The sequence below is a fragment of the Cucumis melo genome, unplaced genomic scaffold, assembly GCF_025177605.1.
Source record: "Cucumis melo cultivar AY unplaced genomic scaffold, USDA_Cmelo_AY_1.0 utg000782l, whole genome shotgun sequence".
In the NCBI taxonomy this organism is placed as follows: Eukaryota; Viridiplantae; Streptophyta; class Magnoliopsida; order Cucurbitales; family Cucurbitaceae; genus Cucumis; species Cucumis melo.
The window spans coordinates 7,501-18,294 of record NW_026124204.1 but is presented as its reverse complement, the minus strand read 5'-3'; the positions used below and the strand labels follow the sequence as shown (position 1 = coordinate 18,294).

General features: G+C 32.5%; 2 non-coding genes across 2 annotated transcripts; both read left to right on the top strand.

Annotated features, from left to right (window-relative positions):
- The first annotated feature begins 816 nt into the window (after positions 1–816).
- TRNAP-UGG (transfer RNA proline (anticodon UGG)) lies at positions 817–890 on the top strand. The gene has a single exon. It is a non-coding gene; the product is annotated as a tRNA-Pro (tRNA).
- Positions 891–1,052: 162 nt separating this feature from the next.
- On the top strand, positions 1,053–1,126 carry TRNAW-CCA (transfer RNA tryptophan (anticodon CCA)). Its single transcript has one exon. It is a non-coding gene; the product is annotated as a tRNA-Trp (tRNA).
- The last annotated feature ends 9,668 nt before the right edge of the window (positions 1,127–10,794 follow it).

Here is a 10,794-nt window from a genome sequence, read left to right as displayed (position 1 = left end):
AGTAATACAATAATTTCTAAATTTAGAATCGCAGTACAGTTTTTCATTTAAGTATTTTGTATGATATTGTTGCCCTAGCCATCACATTTTCATTTTCGTTCTCACTCTTTTATTAATTAAATTTGAACCTGGCGCCGCGTCCGAGTTTGACTGAGGTTGAATCCATTTTGATTCTTTCTAACTTATTCTAAGTCTAAAAACTCTAAAAAAAAGAAGGGGGAAGGGGATTAGTCAAAGATATTTGATTGTTTTTCTAATCTTCTTCACCCCTTCCCAAGTCAATAACTAGAATGAAAAAAACGGGAATACCAACGCATCCGGGAATAAACGATTGATCTCGATTAATAGACCCGCTAAAGCCCCGAACCATATAGTACTTACTACCGGTGCCACGGAGAGATATGTTTTTAGATCTCGCATTGAAAACCCTCCTACTTTATAGTAATTTGTAATACATACTGGTATTACATACCATCAAATGTATATATAGTTAATAACCGCTTGTATTGTCCGCGGAATTCCTAATTCAAATTGAAATGTACAACAGTTCAATTCGGTAGATATTCCCTTTTTTATTAAAAAAAATATGTAGCTTTCCGCCCCACCCCAAATATTCATTTTTCTTTACGGCGGATTTAATATTTATTATTTCATACGTATATAAGTCTTTTTATTATTTTTATTATATTTTATATATGATATGAGACAAAAAAGAAGAAATGGCAAGATAATTTGTGTATACCAATGGAGGAAATAAATAAAAAATGTGGAAAACAAGACAGGGATTCTCTACAATAACACTGTAGACCAATTGAAAGGGATGTAGCGCAGCTTGGTAGCGCGTTTGTTTTGGGTACAAAATGTCACGGGTTCAAATCCTGTCATCCCTACCTATTACTTATCTTCTGAACAGTAACGAGGAATCAATTGAGATCCATAAAAATTGAACATACATATATCGAATCAATCTTTTTTTATTTAATTTTATGATATTCTCTATGATAATATATGTATCGAAGATATATTCGGGTTGCTTTTAGTTTGATAATAAAACGCTCTTAGTTCAGTTCGGTAGAACGCGGGTCTCCAAAACCCGATGTCGTAGGTTCAAATCCTATAGAGCGTGATTCGATTCTTGTTGTTGTTAAATCAAAATGATACTGAAATAATTCAACAGAAATCAAAATTTTACCTCCTATAAAGCAAGTAGGGGGTCAATCAAAAAAAAGAACTGTTAATTAATCAAAGGTCCAACTGATCCCCCCGTCTGTATTGTAAATATGCGGTCACAAATAATCCAGCCAAAGTAATAGGAATTAGACCTAATACGATTCCAAATAGAAAAACTTCAATCATTTCAATTTAGTTGAACGAGGAAAAGGAGAGGTAATATCTATCCTTAAAATATTAATCGGTATTGCCCATGAATCTCAATGACCAAGAATTCGAAATTGAATTGACAAGGTAAAGAACTCTACAATATATAGAATATATTGAATAACACCGAAATCTTTCTTTTTTTTGAATTGTGCATTCAATGAATTTTAATCAAATAAGTCGTATCTTGTTCAGACCGATAAATAGAGCTGAGGTTATAGTTAAAACTGCTAGTAGAAAACCGAAATAACTAGTGATAGTAGGCATGACGAGGCTAAATGAAATACGTTATTTTTATCCATATGTTTATAAAGCACTTCCCTAAGTTTCTATTTTTGAAAGATACGCGGATGGATAAGTAAAAATACTAATTGAAAAAATATATTCAATTGAAAGTTTTTGATTCATCTATTATTATGATTATAGATGATACTAACAAAAATCTTGTGACATAGGTAAGAAATCAATTCATCATCTGTCTCTCTATCCCGCAATTCGGAATCAAGGGATTCATTGAACAACTCTTGAGTTTTCAAAACAAATATTCTTATTATAAAGAATTTATAAACAATAATTTAATATATAAATCTAGTAAATATATAAATCTATTAAATGGATTCTAAATAATTAGAAAGAAAAAAAAAAAAAAAAAAGAAAAATAATAAATAAACTATGTTGTGTAACTTGATTCCAAAAATGAAATGCTCTTTGAATCGCTGAAGAATGAATGACCTTATAATGCCCTTTATTTATGAAATTGTATTCCCACTAATTAGATTTTATGTAGTGGGTTCATTTCCATAAAATCTTTTTTAAAAAGAAAAAAAGTATCGCACGATCAGATCACTCGAAACTAGGTTCTCCATTTATTCTTATTCTTTCCATATTAAAAACATTCTTCTAATTAGTTGAAGAACGATCGTTTGAGTCTAATATAAAACAATAATGCGTGCATTACGAATATTTATTATTCTTCTATTCGTTGTTCTGTTTCGTTCATCGAATCCTATGTACTACTGTTACTTGTTACTGGACGACTAACCAATTCCTTAAAATAAAAAAAGATTCAAACAAAAATATAACTACAAACACAAAAGAAATATTTCGAGATTTCACGTCTAATTTCATTGAATTTTGGGACTATTAGAATCTGCTTCCTAAATTATTATAAACCAACCAGTCGGATTCACATTTTACCCAATCTTCGCTTTCTAGCCCGAAGCCAATAACCGATAGAATCCTTAATACTACAGACAGAGCATTTTCAGAATTTTCTATTGAATGAATGGTATATGATTCTACATCGACAAGCAGCAAGAAAAGAAGAAACAAATTATATTATTTAGTTTTAGTGCTTCATTTTGATACTTATTGTGAAATTGCGTTGCTGCGTCAGAAGAAGGATAGCTATACTGATTCGGTATACTCTAAAAACACCCTCGGTACAATATTGACGATCTTACAAAGATAAAATTTCAGTTAATTTCCATTTACTGATCTCATCTTTTACGGAATCGATCCCCCTTTTGACTGTACAAGAATATGTGGAGCTCGGCATGTCTGGAAGCACAGGAGAACGTTCTTTTGCTGATATTATCACCAGTATTCGATACTGGGTCATTCATAGCATTACTATACCTTCTCTATTCATTGCAGGTTGGTTATTCGTCAGCACGGGTTTAGCTTACGATGTTTTTGGAAGCCCTCGTCCAAATGAGTATTTTACAGAGAGCCGACAAGGAATTCCATTAATAACTGGCCGTTTTGATTCTTTGGAACAACTCGATGAATTTAGTAGATCTTTTTAGGAGGACCAAATGACTATCGATAAAACTTATCCTATTTTTACAGTGCGATGGTTAACTGTTCACGGACTAGCTGTACCTACCGTTTCTTTTTTAGGGTCAATATCAGCAATGCAATTCATCCAACGATAAACCTAATCCGAATTATAGAGCTATGACACAATCAAATCCGAACGAACAAAATGTTGAATTGAATCGTACCAGTCTTTACTGGGGGTTATTACTCATTTTTGTACTTGCTGTTTTATTTTCCAATTATTTCTTCAATTAAATAAAAGAAAATACTAAATAATAGTACGAATTATCTTATCCCATTCGGAAGGATATCATCTCATAATTATCTATGACTGTTTCTGTCTCTAGCACGACCACTTGATGAAATGGGGAGGGAAGTGGGACAAATGGCCGAGACTACTGGAAGGATTCCTCTTTGGATAATCGGTACTGTAACTGGTATTCCTGTGATCGGTTTAGTTGGTATTTTCTTTTATGGTTCATATTCCGGCTTAGGTTCATCTCTGTAATAATCGGATGAACTGAGTTGGAGACATGAAAGCGTAAGAACTCAACAGGATCCCCCTCAAATCAGAAAAAAAGAGGGGGTAGGTCCCGTTGAGCTCTTACTAATTAGAATTAGACTAATTTATTCATATAAATGAAAAAATGGATCTTTCCTATTTTTTCAAAAAACTTCATTTCTTTCTGATTCTGAATTGCTTCAAAAAAAAAATTGATTCAGACCATCTCTTTCGCGATCGTATCGGTCGATACTTTCATTTCAAAGCGAAAAAAAGAAAGAGAGAATCACTCGATTCCCTCTTTCTGGATGATACAATCCCAATATAACAATATTATATTTCTATCGATCAGATATCACAAACCCTTTAAATAGATTAAAATATACTAATAGAATTTTCTATAGTTATTTTAATATAAAATAGAATTGAAAAATTCATTGAATTTGTTCACTACTTATGTAATAAATCGAAAAAAAGGTTCTGATAAACCGGGAAAAATTGAAACTAAGAATAGAGATCTTTGACGAACGGGATCAAGAATAATTCATTAGTTTATTATTTCGACACCAGAACAAGAAAAGGAATTTTTCTGGTATCGAATACTAGAAAGATGCATAATTCCTTCTAGAATCCTTTGTTCCCTTCATTTTTTTTCTATTCTCCATTTACTTATCTTATTTTTAATATCTACTCTATTTTTATTCTATTAGAATAAAAATAGACACATTCAATGACATTTCAATCTGGCACCAGTGACATAATAATCATAATAATACCGCTCCTATTTGTATTGTAAAAAACAAAGAAATAAAGAAGAGGTAAAATAGTCTTCCTGACAATATAATATCCATACTATGACTAGTAATGCGGTACAAGTAATTACCGAAATAGGGTCGAAAAAGAATAAAAAAAAAAACAAGGGAAAAAGTTTTTCATAATTTTTTGATCATACATAATTAAATTATAGAATTGCCAACAAGAATTTGGTTTTTTTTACGAACTTTATTTGATAAATCCCCAGATTTAGAAATTCATTTCGGACAATTGAACCTTCTCAAACTGTTTCTTTTTAAGAACTAAAAAGATTTGTGCCAAAATAACAGATGCAAAAAAGAACAAAAGGCCTTGGACACGTAATGGATCTTGAAGGACGATTTCCGCATCTCCCTGACCAAATCCTCCCACATTAGGATTACTCGTTAATGGTTGATCAAGTTTGATGGATTCGCCCTCTGAAACAAGAAGTTCTGGTCCTGGAGGGATAATATCAACCACTTGACGCCCATTCGCTGCATCCACTATGGTTATTTCATATCCTCCTTTTTCTTTTCGTATTATTTTGCTTACTATCCCTGCTGCTGTAGCATTATAAACATTATTATTACTCTTACTCCCGTCGGGATAAATCTGACCCCTTCCCCTGTTCCCGCCTACGTATATGGGATATTTTAAGAAGTGAACATCTTTCTTAGTCGCAGGGTCCGGGGAAAGAATAGGAAAGGTGATTTCACTATATTTCTGACCAGGAACAGGACCTATCACAAGAATATTTTTTTTAGTGGGACGATAGCTCTGAAAAGAAAGATTGCCCATCTTTTCTTTAATCTCGGGAGAAATACGATCGGGGGGGGCTAATTCAAACCCCTCGGGTAAAATAAGAACAGCCCCCACATTCAAACCACCCTTTTTACCATTCGCAAGAACTTGTTTCAGTTGCATATCATAAGGAATTCGAACAACTGCTTCAAATACAGTATCAGGAAGTACCGCTTGTGGAACCTCGATATCCACGGGCTTATTAGCTAAATGGCAGTTGGCGCAGACAATACGGCCGGTTGCTTCTCGTGGATTTTCATAACCCTGTTGTGCAAAAATGGGATATGCATTTGAAACGGGTGCCCAAGTTATTATATATATCATGAGTGATACGGAAATAGATCGAGTAATCTCTTCCTTTATCGAAGAAAAGGTATTTCTAGTTTGCATGGTCCAATCATTGAGCCCAAAAATTTCTACAATAAAATTAGGTAGGTCCCTAGTATAGTTCCCTATCCATGATTCTGCTATTTACTGAAATAAAGTTACTCGAATATAGGAGGCATCCTTCGCGATGGGTAGAAGGAATAAGTACAATTTTGAATGTTTTACTTATGTACAAAGTAACAAACATTATATTTTTCAGTCATTCATTGAATGATAAATCACTACAAGTGAGGGAGATACACGATTTAAATAACGGAAGATCCAATATTTTAAAATTGTGTCAAGAATGACTGGAAAAGTGGAAACAAGACCGGATATAATTTGATCGTTATGAGAAAATCCAAAATCTTTGTAGACAGAACCAATCATTAGTTCCCAACCATGGGGTGAATGAAATCCTATACATAAATCAGTTAATAAAAGAATAGAAAAAGCTTTTATTGTGTCGCTTAAGTTATATAGGAACTCTTGAACCCAAGAGTTAAGAATAACAAGTTCTTCATTACCAAGAATAGAATAACCACTTAGAATAACGAAACAGATTATATTTGTCGAGAAGTGCAAAATCATATGGATACGATCCTCATTGTGCATCTTGATCAATTGGATCGTTTCTTTGTAGATTCCGATACGAAGCTTTTGTAGATGTGTTTCTGGGTATTCCTTTAGCATTTCGTCCAAGAGAAAGAGTTCCTCTAATTCTAGAACTTTTTTTATAATACTCTTTTCTTGAATATCATTCAAAAAAATTTCGGATTGACCAGTATTCCACCAATTAGTAACCCAAGATTCTAGGCTTTTATTAAATGAAAGAGAGATCCACCAGGGCAAAAATACTATAGATGCAAGATATAGAAGGGGAATGAATGCTTTCTTTTTTTCCATTTTTTCGTCTTTTATTTTTTAATGAACTCACTTCATTCGTTAACTCTCTACACTACTAATATTTATATCAAACATAAGTTCTATTACAAGTCATATGCATACTATTATGAATCCATTCCCTGTTTTTTAGTTTTTGATTTGTGATTTATTAGTTAATCCTTGAATTTCGAAATAATACAGAAAGAAAATAACAAAGAATCCACTTTTTTTTGTTACTGTGCAGTTGATTTACATACGGATCAAAATTTCGGACAAAGAAAGTTTTCTGGCTGTTCCGTATACGTCTGCTTTGGGTCAAATGAGCATTCTGAAGAAATTCCAGTTAAGTTATTATACTATTACTATGGTCTATAAAAAAGACTATTCTTTCATTTCAGTTTTATCCCTCTTGCTACGAACAAAATTCATTCTGAACTTCATTTTTCAAAAAACTTCAATTGGTACACGCAAGAAATAGGCCAATTCGGCAGCCTTTTGCTCAATTTCTCGTGGGGTCAGATTCTGATCGGTACGCGTCAAGGGAATGGCCCCTTGGCCTCTTATTTCCATATAAAGGACACGACGTGCATAAATACCCTCTTTAACTTCTATTCTGATGGACTGAATGTCTTTCATAAGGAATCGTAGGAAGATTCGACGATTTTTTCCAGGAAACCCCCAACGAAAAATAGACACTATTTCTTCTTTTCTATCGAATCGATCATAACCGCTACCTACATTCCACAAAATTGTGCACCACAAATAGGAGCTAATAAAGAGACCGGCAATCCCATAGAAAGACATTACGATCCCCTGTGGAAAAAAAATTATTTGCTGAGACGGAAATAAAGCTATCAAATCCCTACCAAGATAACTGGAAGTTCCAACCAATAAAAACCCTAATGAACCTAAAAAAAGGATAAAGGCCCAGCAGAAATTGCTGATTTTTCGAGATCCTCTTATAAATTCTATCCATATACGTTCTGATCGCCAATTCATACTAGATCTCGTTGCATTTTATTGGAATTAAGAGAATCAAAAAAAATCTATTTTACTTTTTTTGTTTCCGAAGTAACTCTAATCAACTAGCACTATTTTGATGTGAACCTTTACTTTAGATCTAAGTAATTCATCGAATTACTTAGATCTAAAATAATAACATCACCTTTATATGATTCCCTATAGATACCTACATCCATATAGGTATATTGATTTTATATCTCAAACATTTGTCGCCCGATCTCTTATCTATTTTCTATTTTGAAACTTATCTATTTTCTATTTTGAAATACTTCTAATTGATTTCCTCAGATATCATGTTTACGTATGTATAATCGCTTATGTTTGGAGTAAGCCACATGTTAGATTCTAGTCTACTAAATAGATAGCTGTGTTATCGTCAAAGTCTAAGTTTTGAAAAAAAAAAATAGACAGCATATTTAAAAAATCTTGTTTTTTTGAACATGAAGAAATAAAGAAGCCATTGCAATTGCCGGAAATACTAGGCCCACTAAAGGCACAAAAATAGAGGGTAAGGTGGTGAGAGTTGTCATAGAATGGATACCTCGACTTAATATTTTCATTGTTATATTAATAGTTTTACCTGTTATTTATTGATTGTTATAAAAGGTATCTTATAATTATACTAATTCAATATATAATTATACTAAGTAATATCTACGTGAGTATATATAGAAAAGGAATGAGGAATGTCGAATTAAATAAATGGACTTACTCATCTTTCGACATGAGATATATGTATCATAATAGACGTTTGCATTATTTTAGTTATTATCTTGTCTTAGCATTTTTTTTTAATAAAATTTCATAAAGATTTTCGTACAAATTCCCAAAAAGGTAGTTATAATCCGATCCAACAACAAGGATTCTTAGTAAAACTAGAGATCCGCTAGAGATGTAGAAAGATGCAAGACTCTATGCCGCTATTTGCTATAGTTGAAGTATATATACACATGTAATGTTAAGAAGGGAGCATGAAATTCATTTTCTTCCCCGTGCCAAATTTTGCGGAAGAAATAAAAAAAAAAAGAATTCATTTTTTAAGTTAAGTAAGGCTTTACTTGATTGAATTTTGATTCGAGGGAACGAAAGCGTGGAGCTGAAATAACTCACTCACAACACCTTTTAAAGGATTACGTGGTACGATTAGATCGAATAAGCCCTTATCGAATAAAGATTCAGCCTCCTGTGAACCCTCAGGGACTGCCTTATTCAATGTTTGTTCAATTACTCTTTTACCCGCAAATGCGATGTAGGCATTCGGTTCGGCAATAATGATATCCCCCAACATACCAAAACTAGCTGTCACCCCACCAGTAGTAGGAGATGTAAGGATTGCTACATAGAATAATTTTTTATTTGATTGATAATCATATAAAGCGGAAGATATTTTTGCCATTTGCATCAAGCTCAAACTTCCTTCTTGCATGCGTGCTCCTCCCGAAGCACACACTAAAATAAGAGGTAAAAATTGATTGGTAGCATACTCGATCAAACGGGTGATTTTCTCTCCTACTACGGATCCCATACTACCCCCTATAAACTGAAAATCCATAACCCCAATTGCTACTGGAATATCATTTAATTTACCTGTGCCTGTTTGAATAGCCTCAGTTAATCCTGTCTTTCTTTGATAAGAAGAAAGACGATCTTTATAAGTATAAAGTTGATTCTCCGAATCAAATTGAATGGGATCCAAAGAGACCATGTCTTCATCCATAGGGTCCCAAGTACCTGGATCAATCAAAAGTTCGATTCTATCTGAACTACTCATTTTCAAATGGTATCCACATTGTTGACAAATATTCATTTTTGATTTAAAAATTTTCTTATAATTTAATCCATAACAATTTTCGCATTGAACCCACAAATGCCTGTATTTTTTAGTTAGATCTAGATCATTAGAACGTTCTGTTGTAGTTAAATTTTTTCTATGCGTGCTAGTTCTTATACTGAAACTCTCACTTTGACTACTATTTCCACCTTCAGCACAAATAGAACTATAAATGTAACTGTCACTGTAATTGTGACTACCACTTAAAATGTAACTATCAATACAGATTTGAGTCCAAAGATAACTGTCAATGCAACTATTAATGTGATTATTCCAACTATATTTAGTATCATACATGTACTGATCATAGTGGGAATCATCACTCTTAGATACATTATTTTGATAAGTAGAGTTCCGAAAACTATAAAAAGAACTTTCTAGTTCACTTACAAAAGAAGGATCATTGTCAATCTCAAAAATTTGATTTTCAATATCCAAATAGATGGAATAACTGCAGCTATTACTATCCCTAACTAAAAAAGTGTCATCAGATATGAAATTCCGAATGCCGACTAAATCATCAACAGTACTGTAACTAGAATTGTAACTATCACTATGACTAGGAATGTTTTTATTCATATTATTTATAATTGATCCTTCACTTTCAATAGGACCAAGACTATTGATTGATTTATTTAGCCTACACCTGTATTCTAACTTCCCTTTAGACAACATCGAATTTAACCATCTTTTTTCCATAGAGCTTTCTTGCCCCTATTTACATGAAAATACAATAGCTGAATAGTCATTCGATAAAAAAGAAATCATTTAAATATCTCATTTCCTATCAGAATAGGATCTAAATCCAATCACTAGGATTATTAAGTATTAACGAGTCGGTCTTAAAAAAAAAAAGGTTCCGTTATATATAGTGAAGTGATACTTAGCGTTCTCTCAAAAGAGAATTATTTTTTTTTTCAATTAAATCAATTCAATTATTAATTTATAAATAGTGGTTTCTCACCGGTTATGTCAAATTGTCAAATTCACATAAAAAAAATCGTTGTTATCCCTATGAATATGAAGAACTTTTTTCGTAAAATCTCGTCTACTAAAAAATTTGTATTCCAAGACAGAACAAAAAGGACAATATACAGGATGGGGTAGAAGAAGTTGTGATACTTGGCTCGATCCCGGATCTGAAACGACGCTACGGGATATAATATATTAAATATTAAATGACTACACCAATCCTAAGGATCCATAGGCTTAATTGCGGATCCAGCACAACAATAAAAATTTTTAAGTTGTTTCGTCTTATATTTTTATTTCAATTTTCTATTTTGTATATCTAGTAAAAAAGATATACAATAATATCTTTGTATTGTATTCGGCTCAATCCTTTTAGTAAAAGATTGAGCCGAATTTAGTTTAATTGAAAGTCAATTAAAAG